We start from the raw sequence: 16274 nt of genomic DNA, 5'->3' as shown, positions 1-16274 counted from the left end.
GAGGAAATATCAAGCACCGCCCACCAGCCGGAGCACAGCCAATAGGAACGCTCTCTCTCTCTGAAACGACCTGTGATTGGTCAAAGTCTCCCGTCATGGGCTAAACTTTTCTAAAGCCTGAAAACAGAGCCATGAGGAGGAGTATCTCAGAACACTTGAATTACAATATGCTGACAGATTATTATGGGATATTTGCCCAATTATGCCAAAAAACGTGTTGCCTACGGAAGCTTTAATCTTCTCCAGGACTGTTTGGGTGTGGTTTCAACAGATTGGATTGACAGTTGCCTGGCAACATGTAAGAAGCTGGTTGAGATTTTCTAAAATATATATTATTATTGAAGACAGGCCTGCAAAGTAATGCTTGATGTAATAGTAACTCCTCTTAAGAGGAATGTATTGCTGTAAAGGTATTATGCTTTTGTTGGATTATACTGGGTGTGTTCTTCATATGGACCCCGGGAAGAGTAGTTGTTGCCACGGTAACCACTAAGTGATAAATGAAACAATAAGAAATTAGTGCAATTACTTGCATACCTCCTGAGTTGTGCTTTAGCCCTCAGGTAAGTCCTAACTTTTATTGTGGAATTTTTGGTTTTAACTCCTAATTTTTTACTAAATTTTCTCCAGTTGAGACTCTGTTTTTCGTCGCAGGCGTAACCCTGCTGTTGCCTCATATGACCCCCTGCCTGATCTCTACACCTGGGTCTCTAAACCTTGATGCATATGAAATACTAATTATTTGTGCATCCATTGTTCTCCTTTTTCTATGCCACAGGCTAAAATAATTAAACCAACAAAGTGTAAAAAAGTATTTGAACCTACAACAAATTCAACTTGGCATTAAAGTCCAGGGGCCATTCTAGGATCAGACCTTCATTTCCTGCATTCTTGTGAATTATTATGCACCAATTTCTGCCTTTCCTGCCTCAAGTTGGTGGAAATGTCTTTGTGTCTTGAGGTGAGAGGTGAAGGGACTCCTTTGAAAATGGCCATGCCTTTTCCCTTGCTCAAATTTAGCCTAACTTTGGAGCGTTATTTAGCCTCCATCCCGACAAGTTATCATCACATGGCTTCAAGATTGAGCCCACTACCGCCTCTTGTAATGCCGGCGATCCCGCGGGTCTCAGAGGGTTTTACACTTATATTGTAGAGGTGCTGAGATGAAATGAAACCCCTAAAAAGAGTTTAAAATCAGCACTGTAGGAGTCCTTACAAGTGGTAAATGGACTGCATTTATATAAAACCTTTCTAGTCTTAGCAATCACTCAAAGCACTTTACAACATAAGCCAGCATTCACACACTGGTTGCAGAGGCGGTGCCACCTGCTCATCATTCACACGCACACTCACGTGCAATAGAACACTTGGACATGTGTAGACTGCAGAGATTGAACCGCCGACCTGCTGAGCCACTTCGCCGCCAGACCACGTGAATTACCTCAATAATTTAAGCAATTATAGTTAACCAGACGGCAGTATGAGCAAACTGAGGCTATGGGGAGAAAATGGCCCAAATGGACCCGTGACATGTGCTGACTGAGCCATGCCAGGAGATGACTAATTTGCTGTTTTCCAGCCCACCTTTCAGCTGGGTTAAACTCCCTGAACAGTTACACAACTGACATTAAGGGTTAGAGGAATCGCAGCCTGTCGCGTTTCTCGGCAAAACAGGTTTCGGTGAAAGATGGCAAATGCAGGGATTAAGGAAATATGTTGCAATTTCACCAATCAGAACAACAGCTCTACTGGTAATACAGTTCATTACACCAAATGCAATCTGATGTTTGTGGAGGCTCACATCAACACGGCAGCCAAGACTGCACAAAGTCAATAAACCAAAACGTCTGGGTGTCACTTTACAGCTGCAGGTGTTCGGGTTTATATTGTTTTTTGTGCACACATGGTTCCCCAGCACATGTTCCGCTTATTGCATAGTCACAGAGAAGTTAATGGCATCTGATAAGGCTGTTTCATAAAAGCAGCAAATGGCACAGACAGTCCGCCCCTGCTGCAGCAGCTTTATAATTAGGTCTGGTAGAAGCCCTCGCCGACCCTCACTTCTTTCATTTTCCAAGGGTCACACCGTGCCATCATTCACTTGCTCCCCACCACTAAAACCATCACATAAATCACAAGGTACGCCCGCAAGACAACAACACGGCAACTACTGTAATTTCCAGCGAGTGTTAATTGAACTCAAGTACCACTGGCAGTTTTTAATTTTGTCTGCTTTGCCCTACTTTGCAGTTAGGAGCCATTAGCCTACTAGAACAATTTCCCCTCACAGTGGAGTGTCGGGCTTATGCCACCCCAACGCTTTTAGACTGCATTTCAACACACAAACACAAATCCACAATGTTTTTGACCAGATAGTGTATGAATAAATGTATGCTCTTAGTTAATAAATCGTATCTACTTAACAAATCCTCATACCTAAATGACACAATAGGTCATTTTTCAGTGAGATTATGACCGTTTTCTCATCTGCTACCTCTTCAGTTCAGGCAGCTAAAACGACTTGGTGCGTGTTGGTAAAACATTGCCTTCCCGATAAGAAGAAGCCAATATTAACTGTTGGCGAGAGAAAGTATGCAAACCGCAGTCTCAAGCGTCAAAGTCACATGTTTTTTCTGTTTCTAACCACCCACCAGAACTTCCTTTTCCCTAACCAGGCTTTCACACCCGAGCACGTTAATATTGTATCTAGATAGATTTACAGGTGACATATCTAAAACGTTAAAGCTATCAAGTCTTAATAAAGTACATTGAAGGGAATAATATTTGTAACTTTCAGAAATGCTTGTTAACAGCGACACCTGTGGCCGTGAAGTCAACTAAAGTCAGCTGACCAGACGAAAGTCTCTCCATGAATCAATGCTGATCCTAGTGTTGGCTTTTCCTGCCTCAGCACAGTCTGAGGCAGCGGGGCTCTGCAGCAAGTCTCCCTGTTCTCTCCGACCGCAGCCGGAGGGAGACACCGGCACCCGGTCGGTAACGAGACAACAACAGTTACTCGCTGCGGAGCCCCGTCACTTCACAAGACACGGAAAACCTCTGTTGGTCTGGAGGAGCTGCAGCAGTTATTTCTGCACAAACGTCCACTGAACATTCACTAGATATTCTCAGAGCTAAACTAACTCTTCTGCAGTGTGGAGTGAGCGCGTGTTCACGTCTAGAGGTGGAACGAGTACGCAAGAACGCGCGGTGTGTCTGAGTGAAGGCAAGCAGGCAGAGGAGACGAGACAGCGGCCACACGCGAGCGTGCAAATGCGAGCACGCATGTGTCCCGACCCCGTACATTGAAGTCCACCGGTTCCTAATTAAAACATGAATATTTAAAAACAGCCCACAAAAATTTAGTTTAAAGTTGGTTAAAAATTTCCTAAAATACGTGACTGAAATAGGAGGACATTTGTTGGGGACTATTTTCAGCGGTGGATTAATCCACATGTGGCGCTCTAGTGAGTGTTTGTGGCAGCAGGACGGTGTGTGTGGGATTGAGTCCAAATAAACAGTGTGTGTGTTTATGGTGATGAAGGAACATGTCACCCAGTGACACAGTGTGGCTCACTGATGTGTTTTTAATAGCTTTTTAACAACAATGGAGCTTTATGGCACAAATGAAGAAGACGTATCACGATTTGAAGTGTTGACTAAAAGAAAAATCAAGAATATACAAGCGTTAAGTTTAAGACAATTTAAACTACATGGCTTAGCTTAGACAAAAGATCAGCTTGATAATTAAACTGGTGTACAAGTTGTGTGTGATATGTAGCCAAAGCACACAGTAGGCTATATAAGAAGATGTATTACTGTTGTGTCCTATAACAATGGGTCAGAAACATTAAGATCACTCACTGAATTAGAGAAATCTGAACTTTGAAAATCCTCCATTCATCCATTCTCGATCGAAATCCTTCCTCCGTGTAATGCTGCGTTTGTGGCAGTACAACAACGTCACACATCTGTCTGAGTACTACTTAGAGAGGACAGTCATTTGAGGACAGTCAGTCACATGATCACAAGAGCTAAAATGTCAAGAAAACAAATAGAAGTTGTTTTGAACAACAATGCTGTCACTCAAGGAGAGTCTGAATTAAGGATATATTTCCCTTTCCAGTTGTTTAGGATCTGTTTTACCCCTTTTTCCTTCTAAATCTTGCACATGCCTGTAAGAACACGTCTGGTTTATTACTCACAACACCACTCTGAGATGGAAATTGATTCTTGGGAACCTTGTTGTGATCAGTATTCATCTACGAAGCTCCTGGGGATTGGACGACAGGATCTTAGCAACAAAGATCATGTTTTTGTTTAAACAGGGAGAAGGGAAAGGGAAAGGGAGGACAAGCAGACGTAGAAGGATAGACAAATAATATAGCCCAGTGAGGCGTCAGAGTGGTCGGTGTTGAGTTAATAAAATAATGAGATGTGACAGACGCTCGACGAATATTGGCCACTTAGTAGAATTTATAGCCTGCCTAGCAAATGAGACTGTGAGTAAGCATCAAACGCAGACGAAAGGGCTGATTCACCCCGATGTCCTCATTTCATTTCATTTTTTTTTTTTTTACAATTTTGTCTCTGAGTGTTTGCTAAATGAGTTCTGTTGCAATTTAGCAATATTTGGTAATAACTCCAGCCACAGACACCGGCATGGGCGTATTACCATGCAGGGCACGCGTCGCTCATTCAACAAAATTACTGATATATACAAGAGCTGGTGCTAATGAGAGGGCAGCATGGATGCAAAAGAGCTCACAGCAGCCATACTCTAATCTAATTGTCCATCAGCTAATGATACACATCCAAAGCGCCTGTTTTTTCCTGTTATTTTCTCGTCTCTTCTTCAAATGAAATGTTGGCTTTGAAATGGAAATTCAGGGAAAATTAATTTTTTCTTTTGCATTTGGTGGCTGATGGCAGATAACTTAACTGTTTTGCAAAAGCAGCTCAAAGGTCATAACTTAAAGGTCCAGTTTGTAGGGTTTGGCGGCTTCAACCAACTGATACTTTTCTTGTGTGGCCGACACAAAAATATGAATTGGCCTCTCAAAAATATGAATTGGCCAGCTCCATGAAGAGGACTCGCTCCGTATGTAGATATGAATGGCTCATTCTAAGATAACGAAAACACAACAATTCTTATTTTCAGGTGATTATACACTAAAGAAAACATAGAATGGCTCTCGGCGAACGCAGACCTCCGCCAAGTTGCCCGAGTACTATTGCCCCCCCCTCTCCGTTCAGCTTGCGCCATTATCAGCTGTACGTAGCGGAACATCGTAAAACACAACAAAGTAAAACTCACCTAAACCGGCGTCGTTACTCTTTCCAACAATCACCAAGTGTGTTTTGGTTGAACTCCACTGTAATTTCACCGAGTTCAATGTGAAAAAATGCAGATTCTACAGTTGTCCCCCACTACTCCCCGCTCTCTCTCTGAAGGGAAAGAGGCGAGATCACGCGTCATCAACGCGTCATCATTTACAGGGCACATGTGTTATACCCAGAGGTCTTAATGTTCAGGCTGATCGGAATCCTTAAAAAAATTCCTGAAGCCAATGAAATATATACGAAAAAACAGTACAGATACAATAGGTGCATGTTGCTGATAATACTTGTTTTGAATGCAGGAATTGTGTGAGTATTTTGACATTGTGGTACTTCTTCCACCACTGTGTTAAAATAGTTGAGTGGTGGTGAGTTCATGGGGTCGTAACATTATGACTTTTGTTCTCGTAAAGTTATGACTTTATTCTCGTAATATTATGACTTTTTTATTGTAAAGTTATGAATTTAATCTAGTAATATTACGACTTTTTTTATTAAAAAGTTATTACTTTATTCTCGTAATATGACTTTTTTTATTGTAAAGTTATGACTTTATTCTCGTAATATTACGACTTTTTTTTCATAAAGTTATGAATTTATTCTCGTAATATTATGACTTTTTAACAGTCATAATATTACGAATAACAGAAAATATAGCATTATTAATAATTAGGAAACAATATTAATTATCATTTTGTTGTTTGTTAACAGTAAAATAACTATTAATTAACTTTAATTAACTATCAATTTACCATTTATAAATGATGGTTATTATAAAGTTATCACAACGACAGTACAAAGTGTAAACATTGGTAGTCAGGCATTTTGTTGTTTCATTTGCACACATCGACCCCGTTTCTACCTGGTATTAAGAATTTGTATCTGGATACTTTATCTGTATTCTCCCGCAGTGCGATTAATATCTTAATATGCAAGTTATAGTTAACTTTATAGTCAACTCATCCATATACATATACACAGGATGAAACGATGTGTCTCTGTCTCAATGATGCTACATTTATCATGTTAATATTGAAGGCACAGCCGCCTCCCGATACTTCAGTCTGGACTAACGAGCCTTCCTAGCGCATGTCTTGCATGTCAAAGTGGTTCCTCCAGCCCCCCTGAAGCAACGCTGTTGTCCAGGCTCGACGGACTTTTGATAATCAGAGGAAAGGGTTATGTTTGACAGGCAGCTTAAAGGTACTGTTTGTAACTCCTGACACGTATAAACCATTGCAGGTCAGTGTCCCATGCGTGTTCGTGTGTGGCTACGCTGTTTAGACTCAGACTCCAACACAAACTACACAGAAAAACCAAAACCGCAAAGCTATATCTAGTGAAGTCCGTCTTGCAAAACAGTGTTAACTCTTCCTGCTTTAATCTCCCGACCGTAGCTTTAGTCTCCAAGGCCAGAGTCTCTGCTCCTCTGCCTGCTTGCCTTCACTCACACACCACGCTCGTTCGCACTCGCTCTCTCACTCCACCTCTCACGTGTATGCGCGCACACTCCACACTGCAGAAGAGTTAGTTTAGCTCTGAGAATATCTAGTGAATGTACAGTGGACGTTTGTGCAGAAATAACTGCTGCAGCTCCTCCAGACCAACAGAGGTTTCCCGTGTCTTGTGAAGTGACGGGGCTCCGCAGCGAGAAACGTTATCGTCTCCGACCAAAACTCTGATGTCTCCCCTCCCCTGTTCGGATCAGCATTGATTCATGGAGAGACCTTCGTCTGGTCAGCTAACATTACTGCCAAGCAGCTGAAATATAGAGTGATATTGTGGTTTTAGCTGACGTGTGTCGCCTCACTGTTTTGACCGATGCTCGTTCATGTCTATGTAGAGCGAGCAAGCGCGAGCAACAGGACGCTGACTTTCATTGACTTAACAAGCAATTTCTGATTCTTACATAGAGTCCCTTTAAGAAAGCAATAAAAAGGGGAGTCAGGTGAACTTTCAACATGTTGATACCAGGTGTAGATGAGACCATTGTAAACGCTGTTATTGTTATTATCGGACGGGATAAACTAATAACCACTCAGTCAACTGTTTGAGTGCCCCTGACCGGGGAAAAACCTAAAAAAACTGTACTTGAAGAACTTTACAAGAGTCTGCCGAATACATTACAACTTGTACTTGTGGTCCACTTCACCAGAAAACTTTGTACAGAAGTGAAAAGTATGAGTCCTTGGAGAGCAGCTACTTTTCTGCTTGACAAGATTTGGCATTGATTCAAATTTTAAGAAATGTAACATTCCAGCTGAAAGAAAAACCCTCCGTCTAAATGGAAATGTGAAGCCTTCTGTTATTACATACGGCAAAGTATTAAAAATCACTTTAGAAAGGCGAGTGCTTTAAAAGCAGTCTGGAGGGAAACAGTATCAGTAAAAGGGCTTCTTTATTCACTTGACATTCAGCTTTTGATTAAGTGTAACAATATTTGGGGGAAGCTTTTATCCGAAGCCCTTAAAGTGTCATTAATGGAAACACTTTTATTCTGGTTTGATTCAAACAAACTGTTGAGCTTTGCCTCCGGTAATGTGGTTTGTACAGTCATACCCCGGTGCGTCATAAACCCCTGGACTGCAGCTGGTCAGGCCAAGAAATGAAGAGCAGGAAAATGAATTGAGCATCCTATTATTTTGAGCATCCTCACAACATATGTAGAAAGCGTAACACAGTGAATACTCTGGACAATGAGTAAATTCACAACAACAAGATCAAGGTCAATAACTTGTGGTCAGGCTGGCAGCCGTGTCTTTCTGCCCCCAACAGAGCAGGTTTATATAACCTTTCTTCAAAAGGTCAGCTCCGTCAAGATGATTTGCAATCAGCCAGTGGCACACATTTGCATGTAAAAGTGAGCAAAAGTTGAACTCTACATGAAAACCTCCAAAATATATTGATTGCGGTCTAAAATCGTGCTTTTATGAATACTAGTGTGACTGGGTCGGTGCACTCTGAAAATGTTTTCAGCTTACTGTATGTATACATATTAATGAAAATAAAGTACAGAAACATTTGTTCCATTATCTGCCTGAATAGAGTTCCTCCTTGCTCCTCCAGTTCTTAAAGGAGAACTCCACCGATTCTAGTTTCCAGGTGTCGGGGAGTATTACTACTACTGCTGCTGCTACATATGTGGAAAAAAGTTGCATAAAGCCTACTAACGTTACAACCAAACTCTTCTTCACTTCCCTGGAGTCAATGAGCGATGAGAGGTTCTTGACAACGCTGCAAGCAGCAATACCGGGAGGCTATACTGGGAACCGAGCAATAGGCTCGCTCCGAACGGGCACACAATCCAAACGGCCACGCCACACACTGGACTAGTCTGATAAATGTCCTCAAGTGATGTCACGAGTGAGCGTCTCTTGGGACTGAGGACTAATGTAGGTAATGTAAGCGCCACATTCATCTCTCATCTCTCTCATCTTCAACCGCTTATCCGGGGTCGGGTCGCGGGGGCAACAGCTCCAGCAGGAGACCCCAAACTTCCCTTTCCCGGGCCACATTAACCAGCTCTGACTGGGGGATCCGTGGTCTCCTCCCAGCTGGTCGTGCCTGGAACACCTCCCTAGGGAGGCTCCCAGGGGGGCATCCTCACTAGATGCCCGAACCACCTCAGCTGGCTCCTTTCAACGCAAAAGGAGTAGCGGCTCTACTCCGAGTCCCTCACGGATGATTGAGCTTCTCAGCCTATCTCTAAGGGAGACGCCAGCCACCCTCCTGAGAAAACCCATTTCGGCCGCTTGTACCCGCGATGTAGTTCTTTCAATCATGACCCAGCCCTCATGACCATAGGTGAGAATAGGAACCAAGATTGACCGGTACATCGAGAGCTTTGCCTTCTGGCTCAGCTCTCGTTTCATCACAACGGTGCGGTAAAGCGAATGCAATACCATCCCCCTTCTGTTCCGATTCTCCGTCCAATCTCACGTTCCATTGTCCCCTCACTCGCGAACAAGACCCTGAGGTACTTGAACTCCTTCACTTGGACTAAGGACTCATTCTCTACACCACGTTTTGACAAGGAAATGAATGGAATGAAACAGATGATATCTCTGCTTCTGCAGCATTGATTTTCTTTTTTTTTTAAACTGTCCTTTTTGAGTCCAGCGATGTTAAAGGAGTACAAAGCTAAATCTGTGAAGTGCTCCTTTAAATTCCTCCTCCACCATTACTGTTTACTCCTGTACCTTACTGTGGAGTTTTGAATTAAATCATTCAAGGGCAGACGGAGCAAGTGCACAATGGTGTACATTCAAAGGGGCACTTTCTTACCCAGAATGCATTGTGATCTGTTATCATATTCTCTAAACAATCTTTGGATTCAGATCAAGTTATGTAGGAGGGAATAAGGACACACTATTTAGACATTTTAGGATGTTCTGTTTGTCAGCAGGATTACAGAAAAACTACTGGCTGGATTTTTATGATTCTTGGTGGACGGGTGGAGCATAGGAGGAAGAAGGAAGACCCATTACATTTTGGAGCAGATATGAAACACGGTGCGGATACACAAATTACTTTTTTCACTTTCGTTAACATTGCGAGATAGGGCATGGCATTGGTAGAGGCAAGACGAGTTCCCTTGTAGTTATTTTATGTGATAAATCCTGCTGTTTCACTTTCAATCCTCAGCTCCCTTCAGACTCCACCCTGCCGCTCTGCAGGTGGCTTCTTGTGTGACGTCCCCTCTGCAGCTAACTGGAGCGAAACAGTGAAGGAGGGCATGATGAACGGCTCTGTCCAGGCATCATTAAGCTCAGTCTAATTCAGAGAGAACCTTACCTTTCCATCCCATCACAACTCTTTAACTTCAATCTGAACATTTTGCAAATTGGGTCTAGTAGTCAAACGTCAAGGAGTGACTTTGTCTGCTGCTGCTGCTGCCTATTCTCCATCAACTCTTCAAGCCGAGTTGTCATGGAAACCTGATTTGAGAATGCAGTCAAGGTACCGGGATGATGGTGAATGATACTCCACATATCCATCAAATAGAGGGCAAATGGGGAGATTCTGATGAGTTTCTAAAGAGACTGTGAGCACTTCCCCACAGGAAACTCTCAGTTTGGATATATGGGTTTGAACAGGAAGCTGCAGCTGGAAGCTCGTTGATTACTCATTTCTTGTTGAGCAAACATTTCAATATCAAGATGAATAGAAGTGAAATTGCATATTCAAATCATAGCGTGTGCTGGTATATGGTATATTTTTCTAGTATGATGAACGTCGTCTCTTTTAAAATGATCAATAGGACAAACTGAACAAACTATAGTGATAACTGATATATAAAGTACGTACCTGACAAAATGATAATTTATTGAGTCAGTTTTCTGTATCAGGTGTTGTCAACCATTTATTTTAATTAGATTGTTTCATTAGAATAATTTCCAGTCAGTTGAAGAGGTAAAAGTATCCAGTATTTCCCAAAGACAAAAGGAAAATATTGGAAAAAAATCTGACAAAGTCAAAATATTTTTTTCTTAATTTTGTTAATCAGCTGTTACGAAATACAAAATCCAGTTTAGGATTAGTAGTGCAGTAAATACTGAGACGAAATATGGCAGCTGTGAGCTCCATGAAGCTAAAATCTTGTCTAAGAGCAACATCTGCTGGATTAATTGAGAACTGGTCTAACTGTATCCTCTCACTGCAAAACTGTGTAGTTATAATACAGTACGCTGCTCATGTTACAGGGTTTAACATGTAACGTATATACTACAGTATAGGCCAGTGTATGTGGATTAGTTTAGTCATCCTCAACCTTAATCTGATGCTTAATAGAATCTTTGTTAACCTTGAGTCCATGAAATCCCCACATCTTTCTAATAAAGGATTCTGATTACAGAGAATTATTAAAATGGAATACATAACTTGTTTTTCTGTTGGTACCAGCGTGCTTAATGAACTGAACCTAAGTCTTTGTTTGACTTGTCTGTTTTTGAGCAGTTTGTGCATCCAGAATGTCGCTGTGTTAACAGATGTTTCAACACTGATTAGCAACGTTGTGTAATTAGGCAGTCAGTCAGAACAGCTCTCCACTCCACACACTGTGGATATATTCATCATTTTAGAGCTGTTTAAATTAATGATTTTTCTCTTGTGAATCAATAGCTGTATTTGAGACCGCATATTACACTAGAAATACGTACTGGTTTGGTCAAAATGTAGCATGTAGTATGCAAACAAAAGCAGAATCTACAGAATGCCAAAATACCTGGATGTCGTACCAATTTGGAAAAAATCTCCAGTATGCTTCGGACAAGGTCTACCGGTCATATCTAGAAGGTAACCCTCAAGTTGGGAAACAAGATTAGGCATTGATCTCGACTAGTTAAGGTTATGGTCTCGTAAACTTCTGACTTTGTTTCTCGTAATATTACAATTTTTTTCTCGTAAAGTTCTGACTTTATTCTCGTAATATTACAACTTTTTTCTCGTAAAGTTATGACTTTATTCTCTTAATATTACAACTTTTTTTCTCGTAAACTTATGACTTTATTCTCGTAATATTACGACTTTTTTCTCGTAAAGTTCTGACTTTATTCTCATAATATTATGACTTAATTCTCAAAATCTCAGATTTTTTTTCCCTCAATGTGGCCCTAATACTCCGTCGTACTTCCGCTGCTCCTAAAGTAAAGAAGTGTTATCACAGTATGGATGGTCTCTGAGTGAGGCGAACAGCGATACCAGGGTTTTGCATTCGGCGGCTCCCGTCACCGCAGTCTTGGAAGTGAGCGGAGGGGTACTCAGCTGGTTGTAATCTGCAACCACACCACTAAATGTAACCAAATCCTACACACTGTACCTTTAAACTAATTTCACATAATTTCACCAAATTCCTGTGTGATGTTTTACAGTGTTGGACTGATGAAGAGTCTTAGAAACCTAATGGGTGAAGCAGGAAATACAAAAACACAGCACTAAACAGTGTCACGGTGTACATGCACATTAGTATCCTGGTTTTTATTATTTTAATTATGATTTCGATCATTAAACTACAGTTATTGTGAGCAACACTGGCAATCACCATTATGTCTGATGGTCGTTACCATGGGGATTTTTCCAATTGCTCCCATCCATCCCACATGACATAAACGCAGCATAATAACAAGTGTAATTTTCAGACTGAATGACTACTTCTCCAGCAGATGTCGGGCGAGTGGTGGTAAAAAAAAAATAGTTTGCATGATTAAAACTGCTTTTAAGCTTGAATGGTGGACCGGGGCTGACATTTGCTTTCAGACATTTAGCACCAAGTCAGATATATTAGAGCTTTTAGATTCCCAGTTGTACAGTAATAACCACTTGAGGTTGATGTGAGCCATTTTATCATGTCAGAGTCGGTGGTAATAACAGTAAGGCAGGATACATACATGTCAGTTCACACTTCTGTGACCATAATAGTCTTTTTAAAATATGCTGCAAAGTGACAAGCAAAGGTGTGAGAAATATGAAATGAACAGAAATAGAAATATTTCTATATAGACGGAGAAAAAAGGTTTACAAACCGAATATACCATAATGTGTACATTCATCAGCCCGGTCTCAACAAACGGTGTTTGAATGACACAGCAATTTGTTCAAGTCATTCTTGCTTTTGGCATGTCATTTCACGCCATGTAGTTTGTACTGACTGCAATGTAAATGCATGTTACGCTCAGAGCTAGTGGTGCAGAATAAAAACACTGTTTATGGTGAGCGGGAGGTGGATGAGTCCAACAAACACAGGACTTTCAATCAGCTGTTCGTGTCCCAAAATGTTATTTTGACATGTTTTCGATACTTATGTTACACTGTTTCCGTATGTATTTTACTTAGTTTACATTCTTACTTCAAGCCCAACCATGATGTTTTTCCTAAACCTAACTATGTGGTTTTGTTGCCTAAACCACGACCGTGTCACGGTAACAACGTGGCATTAAATGACATGCTAAAAAGACGTTTCACAACGTTAACCTCGTGGCGTGAAATGCCAGTTCTCATTCCCAGGGCGTCAAATACCGATGATTTGTCACGGCCGTCGGCGTTCGATACTGCTGCACAAAGTATGTATGAGATGCACCGGGCTTTCCATTAACTACAATATAAACCCATCCTCGGCAACAGTAAATGCACAGGGAACTTGCAATGATGACGTATTATAAAGAGCAAAAGAGACACACAGGGTGGGCGGGAGTTGAGGTGGATATGTCCAACAAACACAAAGCTTTCATCCAGGAGACCGCTGTTCTAGTCCCGTGCGTTACGTTTTACTTTCACGTAGCAATCAGTTGTTCGTTCCTGTCCCGTGTTCACGTCAAGTCACATTTGCACTGTAAAAACATAGTGATTTTAAGCCCAACCATGCTGTTTTTCCTAAACCTAACTAAGTGGTTTTGTTGCCTAAACCTAAGCAAGTGATTTTGTTTAATTCACAACATTATGCGCATGTTTAGTGCGACGGAAAAATGGCATCGATGGGTCTGACAAAGCGTCTGTATGTGACGAGTTGGGATGAGAACGTGTTAAAAATGATGTGTTATCATGACACACCGAATGTCCTTAAAATGGCGTGCTATTTATTATGTTGTAATCGTATTAATTATTCATTGCAACTTCAACAAGATGACACTTAACTGTGTTGCACAGACAGCTCTTGCAAAAAGCAAATGTGCATTTATTGCAGGTGAAAGAGCATTTTACGTGTGGAAAATCTCCGGTGTCCTTTGGATTAGCTTCCCTACATCTCCCTTAGCCAGTCAGCCTGAAGAAGATGTCTACTGTACGTATCTACAGTATCTACATGAGGCAGACGAACCCCTGCCGAGATCAGAAGAAGCATCTGTGAGCTTATATCTACATCAGAAGCTCACAGATGCAAAGGATTCCACCAGCTCGCTGTGAATGCGAGATCAGATCGTCCCAAATCTGCCTTTATTCATTTTTTAGACTCGACACAGTTTAAACACTTTAGAAGCGCGCACGTCACATTATCACCACGGTTCGACCTTGTTGCTACGAGTCAGCTCTGCACATTTTCTGCAGGATAAGCACTCTCATGTAGGATTTATGCCTCATGTAAACATGAGAAATGAATTGTCTTCTCTTGTTCTTGTCAACACCAGAACATCCATTTTTCATGTTGATGCCCTGACAATATGCACGAACATCAATCAAGGATCATCTTCAAGCAAAGCAATTATGGAAATGGCACTTCTGCACATGACGTTAGATGGCGTCTTCACAAGAAAACAGCAGATGGGGAAGAACATAGCAGTGGAAGAGTCAGACATTATGAAGATTTCACTGCAAATGAACACCAGAGGGCAGAGCATGCTTCTTTTTCATCTATCTCACTGCCTGGACTGATGCACGGTATTCAGAATTGGTGAGACATGCCTAGTAAAGAGAAAATTGCCAATAAGTTTGAACTAATAAAGTGCTAAACAGGCTTTGCAGAGACAAAATGAGGATTTGCTAAAGTCACAACCTTCTTATCCCAATGTAAATTAAAAAAGCAAACTGCATTCAATGCAATTCATTAGAAAGGAATTAAAGAAATAAACATGCAGACTCTGCAGCCAGTCAATAAATCATCTTTAAATCAGTATTTTTAAGCAACTTTTTTTGCTCTACTGCCGTCTTTAAATGTTGATTACAGAAGGCAGAAAGCGTGTTTTGATTCAGCCCATTTCTGTGTAGGGGGGAGGGTAGTCAACTCCGCTGGGTAATACAGTATTCATTATCCTCAATGCTTCATGGATGTGCTTTGTGTCTGCCTGCTGAACCTCGGGTTCACATAATCTGTCATACATTAGGTTTCTCACTATAGAGAAGATAATCCCCAACAGATCACACATATAGCCTATAGTGGCACAAAGTGAAATGTATTTATGACTAATGTAATATGACATATGAGAGATGAAAATGCCAAATGTTTACCGACCTGGCTGGTCTGTGATCAAAGGAAAGATCTAAAAGTAGATTTTTCAGTTTGTTTGCTAAAACACAGAACTAAATTACAACCAGAATGTGTTTTAACATATAAAAATGATTGCACTAAAACAACAGTTGGCTGTATGAAATTTGAAAGAACTAAAGAACAGAGATAAAAACAGACAAACTGCAGTGACTGTACTCCAATTAGTTATGACGAGCTGGTGAGATAACCTTAGCTAAAGCTAATTTACCCACTTTCCAGTTTCCTGTTGTTGCACATATACACCGATCAGCCATAACATTATAACCACCTGCCTAATATTGAGTAGCCAAAACAGTCCTGACCCGTCGTGGCATGGACTCCACTAGACCTCTGAAGGTCTGCTGTGGTATCTGGCACCAAGCCGTCAGTAGCAGATCTTTTAAGTCCTGTAAGTTGTGAGGTGGGGCCTCCGTGGATCCGACTTGTTTGTCCAGCACATCCCAAAGATGCTCGATCGGATTGAGATCTGGAGAACTTGAAGGCCGAGTCAACACCTCCAACTCGTTGCCATCCGCATGATGTAAAAGAAAACGTGATTCATCAGACCGGGCCACCTTCTTCCATCGCTCCGTGGTCCAGTTCTGATGCGCACGTGCCCATTATAGGCGCTTTCAGCGGTGGACACGGGTCAGCACGGGTCACCCTGACCAGTCTGCGGCTACGCAGCCCCATACGCAACAAACTGCGACGCACTGTGTGTTCTGACACCTTTCTATCGGAACCAGCATTAACGTTTTCAGCAGTTTGAGCTCCAGTAGCTCTTCTATTGGATCGGACAACACGGGCCAGCCTTCGCTCCCCACATGCATCAATAAGCCTTGGGTCTGACCCTGTCGCCGGTTCACCGGTTCTCCTTCCTTGGGCCACTTTTGGTAGGTCCTGACCACTGCAGACCGGGAACATCCCACAAGAGCTGCAGTTCTGGAGATGCTCTGACCTGGTCGTCTAGCTAGCACAATTTCGC

General features: G+C 41.7%; 1 long non-coding RNA gene across 2 annotated transcripts; it reads left to right on the top strand.

Annotated features, from left to right (window-relative positions):
* The first annotated feature begins 371 nt into the window (after positions 1 to 371).
* Positions 372 to 10528, top strand: LOC119480651. Of its 2 annotated transcripts, none has more exons than XR_005204978.1 (3): positions 372 to 563; positions 9743 to 9848; positions 9982 to 10528. It is a non-coding gene; the product is annotated as an uncharacterized LOC119480651 (long non-coding RNA). The 2 variants fall into 2 exon arrangements; XR_005204979.1 differs by having other exon boundaries at positions 9740 to 9848.
* The last annotated feature ends 5746 nt before the right edge of the window (positions 10529 to 16274 follow it).

Source organism: Sebastes umbrosus, chromosome 21 (assembly GCF_015220745.1).
Source record: "Sebastes umbrosus isolate fSebUmb1 chromosome 21, fSebUmb1.pri, whole genome shotgun sequence".
Taxonomy (NCBI): Eukaryota; Metazoa; Chordata; class Actinopteri; order Perciformes; family Sebastidae; genus Sebastes; species Sebastes umbrosus.
Note: the sequence above shows the minus strand (reverse complement) of the source record. Positions and strands in the feature narration are given on the sequence as shown.